Below are 13,903 nucleotides of genomic sequence, written 5' to 3'. Positions count from 1 at the left end.
GATGGATGGAATGCATGAAATGTTATCAGTCACTGGCAATCACTCTGGCCCACATCCTTATGAAATATTTTTGCACACTGTGCATGCACACTATGTCACTAGAACCAAGCTGTACCTGGCTCAAAAGCCCTAACTAAAGTGAAATTGGGCCTGAGTTGCTTGTCTTCTGGTTCAGAGAGGACATGACCTTGCAGTTTGGGCTGGACTGCTCTCATTTGAACGGAGTCAAGGGTGATTTGCATATTGCAGGGTCAGAACTGAGGTGGAATGGTGTGCAAAATAATGAAGAACTGGGGTGCGGAATGAGTAATTACCAGTGGTTGAGAATAATTGAAGCATTCCATCCATCACTTTTCTGTACACGTTTGTGTGTCACCTTCTTAAGGGCTACCTTCCACTATTGAGCTTTTGACTTCTAGGAGGGGTTTTCGAACTGAAGAGGGTCTGGAAATAAGATCCATTTTATTGTAACAAAGTGCTTATACTTATTTTACCACTCAACATCCCTCAACATAACTAACATGCCTTAACTTATTGATGATTTTATCCAACTCGGTAGGGACACATAGAATCAAACATCCACAAGCAATCGTGTATAATGGCACCTCATACAGGCCTAGCAGCGATATCATCTGCATTGTTGAAACACAGTTATATCCACCTAACTCCCTGATTTAGAAAGCCCAGCCTCTTTTATTCTTCTTATCAATGATCATTGATAACTTTGTTACCCTTCCACAATGGTTCTGTGAATATCTCAAATTTAATTGGGACTGATACTTAAGAATAAATCCTATTTAGAAGATACATTCCTATTAGTTTTAATGTGTAACCAGATAAATTGTTCAACTTGCAAGTCTTCATTCACATGCTAACCTAAACACAGCACAGTCTTGTGTTTTGTGCTGCGCCCCATCAATAAATGTTGCACCCTAAATATCTAATCCGTTTAGTTGTCTTATTACTATTTAGGTTTCCTTAACAGATCCTTCCTCCCATATTCAAAGTAAGCCCCACCTGTAATTCCATCAAAATTATCTAAACAAACCAAATTGAAAACATTTAATTAGTCAATCAGCCATATTTACTCAAATATAAAGGCTGGCAGCACTTAGAATTCACTGTCTCTCACTCTAACACATCGGATACTGTTCGTTCTCTATCTTCCTTCTAATTCCTGAACATATTATAATATGCCTTGCATGACGCAAGGGCAGTAGCTAATCATTTGGAGGCATATTTATGAGCCCCTGTGTGTCACTCTTGCAGCACACAATGTGGCCATTAGCGCAATCTGGCGCAAAGGGTGGGCTAACATCATGGAAAATTACGTTAGCCGGCTGGGGGCGGTGATATGGCAGAAGTGGGTTTTGCACCAAAAAATGTAGTTAGGCTCGTTAGAGTAAAAAAAGATGACTCTAACCAGCCATACCACATGACTCATGTCTTCTAAAAGACATTAACCATGCCTACCACCCCACTGGCCTGCACAGGGGACAATGGTCCCCTGGGCATGGCCTTTGCACCCAGTGCCATATAGTGGTGCCCATTTCAGGGCCCCCAAAGGCACTTTAAAAAAAAAAAAAAAATACTCACCCCTACTTACCTATACTTACCTGGGATACTTACCTGGGATGGGGTCCCCCATCCTCCGCTGTCCCTCTGGTGTGGTTGGGGGTGTCCCTGGGGCCTGGGGAGGGCACCTGTGGACTTATTGCATGGTGTTCCACCATGGAAATGGGCCCACAGGTCCCCTAATGTCTGCCCTGACCTAGGCGACAAATGATGGCACTAAGCAAGCTTAGTGATATTATTTAGGCCCGCCTCACTCCCGTGCACCATTTTCGAATGGGAGGATAAATAAGGCGCCTGGGCCTTAGAGTCAAATTGTTGCCCGGGAGCGCCTACCTTGCGTCTCATTGACGCAAGGTAGTTTCCCACTAGCAAAAAAAGACTTTAACTCCAAAACTTCGCCGCTATACGGGTCTAGCGCCAAAGTATAAATTTGGAGTTAGGTTTGCACTGAATTAGCCTAAAAAAATGACGCTAATTCAGTGCAAAGCAAGTATACCTCTGGGCCTTAGTTCCTCCTGCAGGGAGCTGCCTCGATATTTATCTTCTCCCACACAAGGAAATTAACATTTAAGACAAACTGTCACACAATACTGGTTTCCTTTCTCAAACGCTTTGTCACAATCATTAAGATCAATATCACATCCAATTATCTTGCGATCGTGGTTCTCTGTTGCACCTCGATTGCATGTCCCCCCTTTGAATGCAGACCAGTAAGAATATTTCAAATCTATGCAGTATATTGTGTTCCGGCACTACACTTGTGATCCATTACTTTTGTTACATACAGTCCCATGTACTTAATATGATCTCATAGAAAATAAACTAATTCATAAGACTCTAGCTACTCAAATGTGAACCATATAGGTTAGTTCCTCAATACCAGCTGGTGCACACACATGGATTTTCTGTGTCGCTTTCACCCGCATATCCTCATATCATGTCAGTCTCAGAAACATTCAATCCTTTTTTTCCAGTACTAGAGTCAACAGCTTTAACGGCGAGGTCACATCTCCTCTCCTTGTAAGTTATTTCCAAAGAGATCGGTATGTTTAATGCATGCGTGCAGTGTGTAGGTTCATTTATTAATGGACAGGTAAGATATAAGGTGCTCAGACTGCCTAAGATCAACTTAAATCATTGGTCTCCAAACATTTCTGTAGCAAGAGCTAATTTTGATCAGTGAAACTCATTGTGAGCTACCAAGGGCTAAACAGCATGTGCATTATTCATTATGTAGACCATTTTTCTGCACTGTGAATTTCTCCCATTTAAAAAATGACTCTATTTTTTAGTTATAAATATGGCAAAGTGTTCTACTGGCCACTGAGAACAAGAGGCCTGCTGTTTGTAAATGCAAGACTTTGAAAGACTGAAAATGAAAAGTTACGTTTATTTTAAGGTAACTTTTCATTTTACTTTTCTGATTTAAAAGTACTGAGAAACAGCATTCTGTTCTCACCTCCAACACTGAGTTGCCAAGTACTTTTAGTTAAGAGTTAAATACCTTAGTGCTTCAAATATTCACCTCTGAGCCCTAGTTCATGAATCCGACTCCAGTACTGTTCCTTTGCAGGTACTGCTATGTGCAGTCTGATGATAATAATGTAAAATAAGCACTGCCTTCCCTTAACTTTAAATGAAAAATGTGACCCTGTGCTTATTTAAAAACGAACTCTAGGCTGTGAGCTGTTCTGAAGTGGTCTAGGAGCTACTGGTAGCTCTTGATCGACTGGCTGGAGACACCTGATGTAAATGAATGTTTGACAGCCCAAGGAATTAAGAGGAAGAGTTTATGGGGGTCATTCCGACCCTGGCGGCCGGAGGTTTGCTGGCGGGAACACCGCCAACAGGCTGGCGGTGTCCCGCCAGCAAGTATGACCGTGGCGCAAAAGCCACGACCATACCGCCGGCCCCTCCATTTTCCCGCCAGGTTTCCGCCTGGCGGGCATAATCCCCAGGGCAGCGGTGCAAGCACCGCTGCCCTGGGGATTATGAGTCCCCGACCGCCAGCCTGTCCGTGGCGGTATCATATCCCTGTTCTTTAGGAAGATGGCTTTCCGTGACTCTCAAGAGTCCATTTTCAACAGTGGTCACCAGGCCTGTAAGAAAAAGAACACCATTTGAAAATTTCTGGACCTGTGACAGCCACCTGCTAAAACCATTCCGTGATCTGAAAATTCGTAGAGAGTGATTTTCAGAAACAATGGCTTATACTTCTTTCATGCCTATCCAGGGTATTTAGGGAACTCCACTGCCTAAAGAAGTAGCAACAGCAAAATGCCACCTACTATAGCCAAAGTAATTGGAAAGCCCTGAAAAACACTCAAAAATATTGAGTGTATGGCTGAAGGTATTAAGCCAAATATGGAGGAGAAGGTGTGAACGAAACCAGAACCAACAGCCTTAAAAAAGTGGACGATTCCAGAAGTACTGGACGCATTAAATATTCATCACCTGAGTTCACCAAAATGTCTTAGAAAATGTGTACTTAGAAGGGATTGAATCTCTGCCGATGACCTCACAACCTGAAGTGCATAGATCTTGTGTGCAGATGTAAGCGCCACATGTTTTTTGAAACAATAAAGCCTTTAATCTGCTCAACTTGTCAAAATTCACATCAGAAGTACCAATATGAGGCCAAACGTCTGCTACTCCTTTTAGTTGCGTAGGGGGAAAAAGGACATTCCCCCAACATGTAACAATTTGGTAAACCAAAATGACATTAGCTTTTCCGGCTCACATTCCACAACAGCTCTCACTGCTAAGGAGCACATAGCTGTCATTTTAGAGCACCTGGACCGCAGGTCTAATCAAGGGGACTGGGACTTCCTTCAGATAACAAGCCAAATTTGCTGTGGAGGCATTCAATGCCCCATGCAAGGACAGCTGTTTACAAACCATTGAATGGCTCATAGAAGTCTTGCATTCACTACCGCTAAGAAAGACCTCTTTCATGCCATTGAAACATTTGTACGGGAAGGGAAGCTTTCACACCTCGTGTATGTAACTATCTCCCAGCTTTTCATATCTGCCCACTGGAATGTGTTTAAAAAAGGATGTGATCTGAAGTGTTGAAATGGGCAGATTTATAACCCCAAGTATTCGCCACTCAGCAGATGGTATTTCAGCCACACTGGAAGACAACTTTTCTAATTTCTCAATGTTTAACATGACACATGTTGCTTCCTTCTTAGCCATAATTTGTTGTTGTCGAGTTAAATTAAATGTTGAAAATATTTCCCTTGCGCTCACTTGTTGCCAGGGAACGCGACATGCTTTCAGTGTTTGTAGTGTCCAACCTAACTGCATAATGGATCTCAGCTGACTGTCCATGTTGACACATCACTCTGTACTATATCTATTGCAGAGGACACAATATTATTTAAGGTGTATATTTGGTGGGACAAGGTGTTAATCCCATTATCTACAATGTATAATGCTTTCTGTAAATTTTCCTGACCTATTTGCCTTAACCGGGTGGCCGCTTCTTGTTGGGAAAGCTTCCATATTTCATTATATGCTGGATATAAGAAGCATTTTCTGCGTTGTCTTCTGGGGCCTAACAGTAAATCCTGGAAATCTGTGTTATTGGACAGGAGACTAAGATGTTCTTTGGCAGCATCCAGTGAGGAACCCTTCAACCATTGCTGGCATAGTTTTCCTACACTATGGCCCCCATTATGAGTTTGGCGGGCGGCGGAGGATGCCCGCCTAACTCATCTCGCCATGAGGCCATCTGTGTGGCATGAACCCCACCGGCACTAATTTGAGTTCCGCGCTGGGTTGGCCCAGAAGGAACAGGGCCTTAACATTGCAGCCGGCTCCTAATGAAACCGGCAAAGTGGCGGTCTGACCGCCGCCGTGATCCTGGAGGTCTGGTGACCGCCAGGGTCATAATCAGGCCCTGTATGTTGTCACTATACCCAAGTGTTCCGAGGACACATAACAAGGGTCCGGCCTATTTGTTCTAAAACCCCCTGAGGATTTTACAAATTGTATGTGGCACCCATTGGTGTCTACAGGCCATGATAACTACCCAACAAGATGTGAAAATGATGTATTAAATGTTCCATTCTGGACCCAATTATTGAGCTGACCTTTAGACGCATTTATATATTTTTGCCATTTGTAAAATTTATCAGGAGCTGGAATACTGGGCTCATTAAATTCCTTAATATTTGCTAAGCCTAAATAACTTGTTTGTTGTACTGTTTCATTTAAAATAATCATTTGAACAGGAATCATGCAGGCTCTGAATAAAGCTTCCTTTCCTCTTATTTGCCAAGTTTTAGTTCCCCACACACTTTTTAAGTCAATAGACTTCAACCAGTACTCATTGCCTTCTATAGCCAATCGAGAAACAAAGTAATCAGAATAAATTAATTTTGTATCTGTCAATAAAATATGTTGACTTTCCATTCCTGGCAATTTAAAATAATATGACTCAACATTTTTAACATCGTTGTCCCAGAAAAATATGGAAACTTTTCAGTATACGTTTTAGAACTGTCTATTGGTGGAGTAGGGCAGTGTTCCCACTGTGTGTATTTAAAGATAGTCTTTGGGATACTCGCTCTGTGAATGTAATAATGTCCATAGTAATTATAACAGAACATATCTCCATAATTTCCTTTAAACGGGTACACATCTTAATTTTCAAATACTGTCAGACATCATAGCATCAACAGTTTTCAAATCCCAATCATCAGAAATTACATGATTCATAGAAATTTTGAATACATATGGTATTTGAATGACCTTGGTAGGCCCATATATATCAAATAATACTTTATCCCAAACAATCCCATCAGGAATTGGTATGGCTGAAACGTTCACTGGGGACAAATCTCTGGGAATTGTGTGTGATGAAAAATGTGGTTTTGGACCTCACCCACCAGTTCAACTGTAGAGCATTCAGGAAGGTAATGACCATGGATAAGAAAAAAGAAAACAATAACAAATCAAATCAAGTTTAGTTAATAAGAGCCATAGATAGTTCCATGGACAAATGAAATAGTTTTGAGCCTAAGGATCAGCTTACGTGCTCTTGACAGTTCAGTTGCAGTAGAGGCAGATGAGTCCGTGAATGTGTTGTTTACGTTGACAAAATAACCAGAATCAGTTCTGTGTTTTGTAGAGGGGAACTTGCAGAAGACTCCCTCAGTGGTTCATAGTAGACTATACCATCCGTTTGTGTAGCATTTGTATAAAATTGCTCATTATCACCAGAAATTATTGTAGAAGCGGTTGTTAGTGGAACTAATAAAAGCTCATTTTCCACCCTCCCCAAGCTCGGACAGGTCTCAGCGTTGCTGTTAAAGACCTGTTGGGGAACATCCTGGTCTGTAGAGGGAGGGATTTGGGTACTACCCAGGTGTCCTCTAGGTCTGCTGTGCAGGATCGGCCACATAGTGTAACTTTGTCAATGGAGACAAAGCAATTTTCTTTACAGTCAGGCAACGGTGGTAAAATTACAGTTCTGGTACAGTGTATTCCCAGGACTGGAACTGGTTCACAATAAGAGGGACTGAATTCCTTTTTCACAGCAATCTTTTCACGCACTAGATCCCCAAGTTTCAGAATCCAGCTGGTAGAGGTTACCGGTGGAACCCCAATTCCAGAGGAGGCAGCACTGGCAGATGCGTTGTCATCACAGAATTGTTGTAAATCCTGCAAGACAGTGACATGTTCATTTATGTCAAAGGATGTATCTGCCGCCTCCACGTGAGGACCATCGAGATCTGGAACAAACATTTGAGTTTCAAACAGGCATTCGTATGAAGTACGCCCCCCCTGGACCTTCTGGGCAGATTTTCAAGTGCTTACTTAATACAGGTGTGTAAGCCAACTAAACCCGTGCCTAATACTCTAGCGGTTAAGGATTGCTTTAAATCTTGGTTTTGTCACTCCACAACACTATTTACCTCGGGATGAAATGGAGACGAGTAATGCAGTTGGACATCTAATAAAGCCATGGAGTACCTGAAAGCCCTTGAGGCAAAAGCAGGGCCCTGATCCGAATGGAAAGTAGCAACACCATATGTGCCAATAAAGACTTGCAAAACTTTATTAATAGTTCGAGCGTCAGTGGAGCGTTGTGGCCAAACCCATAGAAATCTGGAGCATGAGTCAACAGCGACTAGGATATATTTGTATGCACTATTTAGTGTCAGAGGACCACAAGGGTCAAAGTACATACATTGTAATGGTTCAGTTGGAAATTAAGAGGGGTGTCGGCGGTGGGCATTTGACTGTGGATCCTTTAATTTGCTGGCAGATGTCACAACAAAGGACATACTGCTAGGTCTGCTTGTAGAAACCTGGCCACTAATAATGTGCTTGTAGGAGTGAAATTGTAGCCGCCACACCAGAATGGGCAGAAACAACTCCCTCATGCTCTGCTTTTATTAACTCAGGTCTTAGATCTGTATTGGGAATCACACGATCTCCCACACCTGGTATTGTTTCTTGTGCTGTAAAAAGGCCTGCCACACAGTAGGAATATTTGGCAGGATATACTTTAGGTAAGGGTGTGCCATCAGCCGAAGCTTTCACGGCTGCCAGTCTTTCATTATCCACTTTCAATTTAGAAGGAGTTACTCCTGCAACAGAAGCCAGAGCTACTGATGATTTGGCTTTCTCATCAGCCAAAGTGTTGCCTTCAACGTGTATTACAACACATTGATGTCCTAGTGTATGTACATCATGGACATTGGGTACCATTTCTTTCAGCTCTGCTACTGTGCCCCACAGAAGTCTTTGTTTAATGGTGTTGCCTTTTGAATCTCTGAACCTATTTTGGTGCCAGTAATACAGATATTAATTGAAGGACTGGACACAATAGTACGAATCACAGACAATCAGTGTCATCTGCACAGGATCTGTATGTTCCAGTGCCATCACCAAAGCCTTGAGCTCTGCAAGTTGTGCAGTACACTCCCCTAGAAGCTGCGTGTTAGTATTTTATGGATGAAACTTGCCATCCTTCATGTATCCACTCACGACTGCTCAAGCGGTGGATTATTGATGCTTGGTGCCTATTGCTGGTTGGGCTGAACCATCATTGTACAAGATTGTCTGATATTGTTCAATAGGCAATGTTTTTGCTGGAACTGGATACTCAAGTTCATATTGTAAGAATTCCCGGGTCTGTCATTTTTATTCAAAAACATAATTAACATCAATGGATGTCAGAGATGTTGTCCATTGGATCGAACGTGGATGTAATGCTTTAGAATTTGGAACGCTCACTTTGGTAACAGCCTCAAGGGCTGGAATGGGGGGCACGACAATGATGCGCTTCCCCTGGGCCAGAGTCTCTCTTTAAGGACTGCCATCTGTACAGCAGTGAGGATTTTCTCAGTGGGAGCAAAGCGTTGTTCAGCTGTGAAGTATAAGTGTGATTTGTATGCAGTCGGACCGTCTAACCCTCATTAAATGTGACATAAGTGAAACCAGTGGCACCAGCAATTATTCTGATGACCAAACGTTTTTTATTGTCCCTGTATGTAAGTGTTTTGCTTCATGCATATCTTTTTGTAAAGTTTCAAGAATGCATGCATGTTCGACTGTCCAGAATTTGCTGGTAAATTCAGGACATATTAAGTCATATAACGGTTTAATGCATTGTGCATAATCTGGAATATATGTTCTGCAAAAAAATTAAAAACCCATTACTGACTGCAGCTTTTTCATTGTGTTTGGTGGTTGCACTTGTGCACATTTTTATAAAAATTGGCGCTCAAGGCTCTTGCCTTCATCCGACAGTTCGTATCCCAAAAACAGGACATTAAGAAAGGCTATTTTAGTTTTTTTAAAGTTGAATTTATAGCCAATTTCGGCAAATACTACAGCAATGCGGGCTAGCTGTCTTAAATATTGCATGAGGTCATCATGTGTGAGATAGATGTCATCCACATATGACAATGCCTTAGGGTCAATGTCGTGTAAGATAAATGTTACATGAGCTGAGAACAGTCCTGGGCTGTTCTTGTACCCTTGTGGGAGTCGGCAGATTTTTTCCTGAGAGCCAAGGAAGCTAAAACGTGTTAAGTCCCTACTTTCAGGCACTCTGTTTTGGCAGAAAAACCCGTTGGATATATCCAGGGTCGTCTTGCATTTTTTTCCACACTATATTGTTCATGAGTGCTGTGTGCATTTTGTATTGCAAATGTGTGTGTGTGACTGTTTGAATGTCTGTAGTCTAAGACTATTCTATATGAGTGGTCGGATTTGGTGACCGGAAATAGTGAATTATTCATTGATGAACTAGAGGGTTCAAGTACACCCTGGCACTCTAATTGGTTGAGGATTTCCATCACAGGTGCTTTTGCATCATACTTAACTGGGTATTGTGGCTGAGGTTGGGGTTAGGATTTTGTTGATATTTCATGGTAGGGGGAATCTTTGTCCCACCCTACATGATTGCGATATAATGCAGGTGCTTGCACCACTGCCCAATCAATGGCATACATTTCAACAAGCTTTCTAGAGACAAGGGGCCACAAGGACTTTACAATAACGTTGTCTATGTAGAGGAGATCGTGGACAAATTCTGGCTGCCAATCTTTTTCAGCCAGGATAATATCATAAATGGAGACAACATGGTTCCAAAAGATGGTGTCTGTCATACATTCAATGTCTCCTTCTAACTGAATAGTTACTTTATACACCCTGTAGTGTGTGGAGACACTCATGCCCGCAGTCTCAACTTGCAAAAAGTCATCACTTGCTTTCACCTCCAGATGATTTTGAAGATCCTGGCGAACTATTGTGACCTTTGCCACACCATCTAGCAGTGCTAGTGCCCACTTTCTGTTCTTCAGTAAAACTCTCTTCTTGAGTGGCATGTCGGATTGTAACTGCTGCCACTTTTGTTCTTTTTGAATTGTTTTTTTTTGGGGGGAAGTTTCTCTTCTTTATTAACTGAAACTTCAGATGAGTGTTGTGAGTCGCTGCTCTGACCGCCCATCTCTCTTACTGTGTATTTGCGATGAGTCCTGCTAGGAACGAGATTGGCATGCATCAGTATATTGATATCTGTCAGGCCTTTTTATGTTATCCCTATTTCAAAGAATAAATATGTTTTGTGTGGTCTTCTGCTGCAGAGATTCTTCCCTTCCTTTTTTAGGCATTTGTTGTTTTTTATTCCAACATTTTTCGGAACCTTCAGGCGCTTGCTTGGCAGTGTCTTTATTAGATCTACCTTGAAATTGTGGTTTAATCGGTCTGGCCCCCAGACTATCACGACCAATACTAGAATAGGTCTCTGCGATAATTTTGGGTAGCTCACGTTCACGATCGTGTACAGGAACATTCCGGAGCTGCATACGCACTGCTTCCCTTTTAAGGTTACTTAATATAATTGAAGATACTGTGGCAATATTGCCCATTTATTGCATCCCCAAATCCAGGGCTGGGGCATCCCTGTATTCATCTTTTTTTCTTAACAACTCTGGAAGATTGGCAAGTGTTGGTGTACTGTGTGCGGTAGTATAGAGCGTGGCAAATACTGTGCCCAATGTATTGCAGTTAACTGTGGGAACCATCCCGAAGGGCAATCGCATAGTGAGGATTCTATGTTTATGCTGAGGTCCTGTATGTGGGAAAACTGCTTCCAGTGCATTTATTTTTTGAGTTAACCAAAACAGAATTTCCTCCCGCTTGGCAGGTACCTTACTCATGATTGAATGTACAGTAGCAGAGTTAATGCCTGGTGTAACTGCATGTGGGTGCGCTGGGGCAGCACATGCTGGGTTAGTATTTAATGTTTGCATAACAAACTGTACTAACAGTCTGTTTATTGCCATGAGCTCTGTATATAGGTGGCGAACCTCAGTTACAGCTAAGGTTACTGCCTCAGGGTGAGCTGTATGTGTGGCCAATAAAGACCATCATTGCTCAGAGGACCTAACCTAACATGTAGTATTGTATGTGGCAGGGCGCCATCATCAAGCCAGTTATTATGGTCTCGATAAATAAGATAAAGGCATTTCTAAATATGTATAGCCTCTGTATTGCAGGTGTGTAGTGATGAAATGTATTTGTGTTCTCATCTACTGCTGGAAAGGTGGTCCAAGAATAAAACAATTATGTTCTGTAGGCTGGATGAGCCTCAACAACAAATGTGACTGGACCCCCCCGGGCCATTAGGCCCTTTGCCAATAAATGTGCAGGGAGGGGAGGTCGCATATCTACTGCAATTGTCACCCGTTGTGGGTTCACCATATTAGTAGTAGATGTATGTTCAGAGATAAGGACACCAACTGGGGATCGGTCCTTCTAAGGTTCAAGCTTGAATAACCTACAGCTCAAGATAGGTACTACCTATTTAGCTGAGGAGGAACTCCTCAATACCACGGACGTCTCATATATAGTATCAAGGTGTCTTTTGCCTTTAATGAGGAAGAGATACTTAGGAGGATCCAAATATTAGTACCTGACCAAACGTTGCAGTGCCATTTGCGTAGGTTTTCATTATGCTAATGAGGCTACTGGATTTGGGAAGCACAATCACATGGATTGTGGGTACTAAGTATCATTCCACACAACATGACGCCTGTTGGCCTAATCTGGGTTCTCTGGCTGAGAGAGAACAGGGCTGATTGCAGATGCCTCCTAACTTTCTGCCCCCATTTTTCACTTTTTGCTTGTGTTTTCCTGACTCTGATGGTGCCCTGGGTACTGCTAACCAGTACCAGGGCCTGTGCTCTGTGTAAAATCAGTATGGAAATTAGGCTAATTATAATTGGCTAAGTCAACCTACCTATAAGTCCCTAGTATATGGTAGGGCATGTAGGTTTAGGGACCCTAGCATAGGTAGTGCACCCATATGTGCACTGCTGAGGTGCCCAGGTCATTTTAAAGGCAGGCCTGCTTTGCTGGCTGCTTTTAAATTAAAGTTACATGCAAATTCGACTTTGGAATTAAAAGTAGTTCCAAAGTCTTAAACGACCTTATTTTTACATATAAATCACCCCTAAGGTGTGCCCTATGTGCCCCTAGGGCTGGGTGCCATGTAACTATAAGCAGGGACCTTATAAAAATTGTTTTATTATCCCTGGTGAGGTAAAACAGCCAAATTCGTTTATCCCTCGTTGTAGTGAATGGCCTCCATAGACTAGAATGGGGAGACTTTATTTTCATTTTAAAAATCCCCTTAAGTAACAGATACCAGAAGTTTGGTATCAAATTAATTTGTTATAATAAATCCCACAACTTCCAGTTGTGGGATTTAATATAACTTGTTCAGGTAAAGAGGTTTAAACTTTACCTGAAAATATGCCAACTTCAGTGCTGCAGTGTTTTTGATGCTGTGCTCTGTTTGGCCAGCCTCTGACAGCCTGGCCAGGCTGCTTTGATGAGGTGTGAAGTGGCCAGGCTCAGCACAAAGAGATATGCCTGGGGAGGAGATCTCCCCTCAGCAGATGGTGAAGCAGGAAGGGCTGCCAAACTGGTCTTCAAAAGCAGAGGACATTTGAAGCAACCCAGCAACACCCTCCCATCCTGCAAACCCAGACAATTAGGTGCCCCCTTGATTAGATTAGGAGAGGGCAGGAGAGGGGTGTGTTTAGGTTTTTTAGCCACACCAGTGGGTGGGCTCAGCCAGATGTAACCTCCAAAAATCACTTTCAGCCATGATGGATTTTTGAGGAATGTTGCTCCCGGGGATTGATTTTTGCCACACTTCCCAGGAAGTGGTCATCACAGGGGGAAGGACCCTGCCCCTGATTGGAGAACCAGGACCCCCCTGTTTTTCACCCAGGAGCAAGGATAAAACTGGCAGACCTGCACCCACACCTCAGATCCCTATCAGATTTCAACAAGGAAGAACTACAGGAGAGAAGGACTGACCTGCTGGACCACTGACCTGCACCTGGACACTGCACTCTGGAGGACTGCACCTGGACACTGCACTCTGGAGGACTGCACCAGCTGCACACTTGGGCTTCACCACTAAAAGGACTTTACCAGTCTTCTACTGCTTCAAGAAGGGACTACCTGTTTGCTACGAAGGAGCTGCCCAGAGTTCCCTGCATCAAGTCCTGCAAGCAGAGCCCAGCTGACCACCGTCCAGTGGCCATTTGAGGATTCTGACCAGGTGCAGTCTGGGAATTGTAGTCCCAACTCCCTAGGAGCAACTCAGAGCTTCTGGAACCTTGGATGAAGTTGTGGACACTTCAAGGACACAAAAATGACCTCTGGAAGAAGATTCAGAAGTTTAGAGATGTTTGGAGCAACTCCATAAGTTGAAGAGGTGCATTGTGGGAGTTGTAGTCCCAGACCCAAAGAGGCACACCAGAGCCTCTGAACCCTTGGTTGGTGCTGT

The sequence above is a fragment of the Pleurodeles waltl genome, chromosome 8, assembly GCF_031143425.1.
Source record: "Pleurodeles waltl isolate 20211129_DDA chromosome 8, aPleWal1.hap1.20221129, whole genome shotgun sequence".
Lineage (NCBI taxonomy): Eukaryota > Metazoa > Chordata > Amphibia > Caudata > Salamandridae > Pleurodeles > Pleurodeles waltl.
This window is presented reverse-complemented; position numbering follows the sequence as displayed.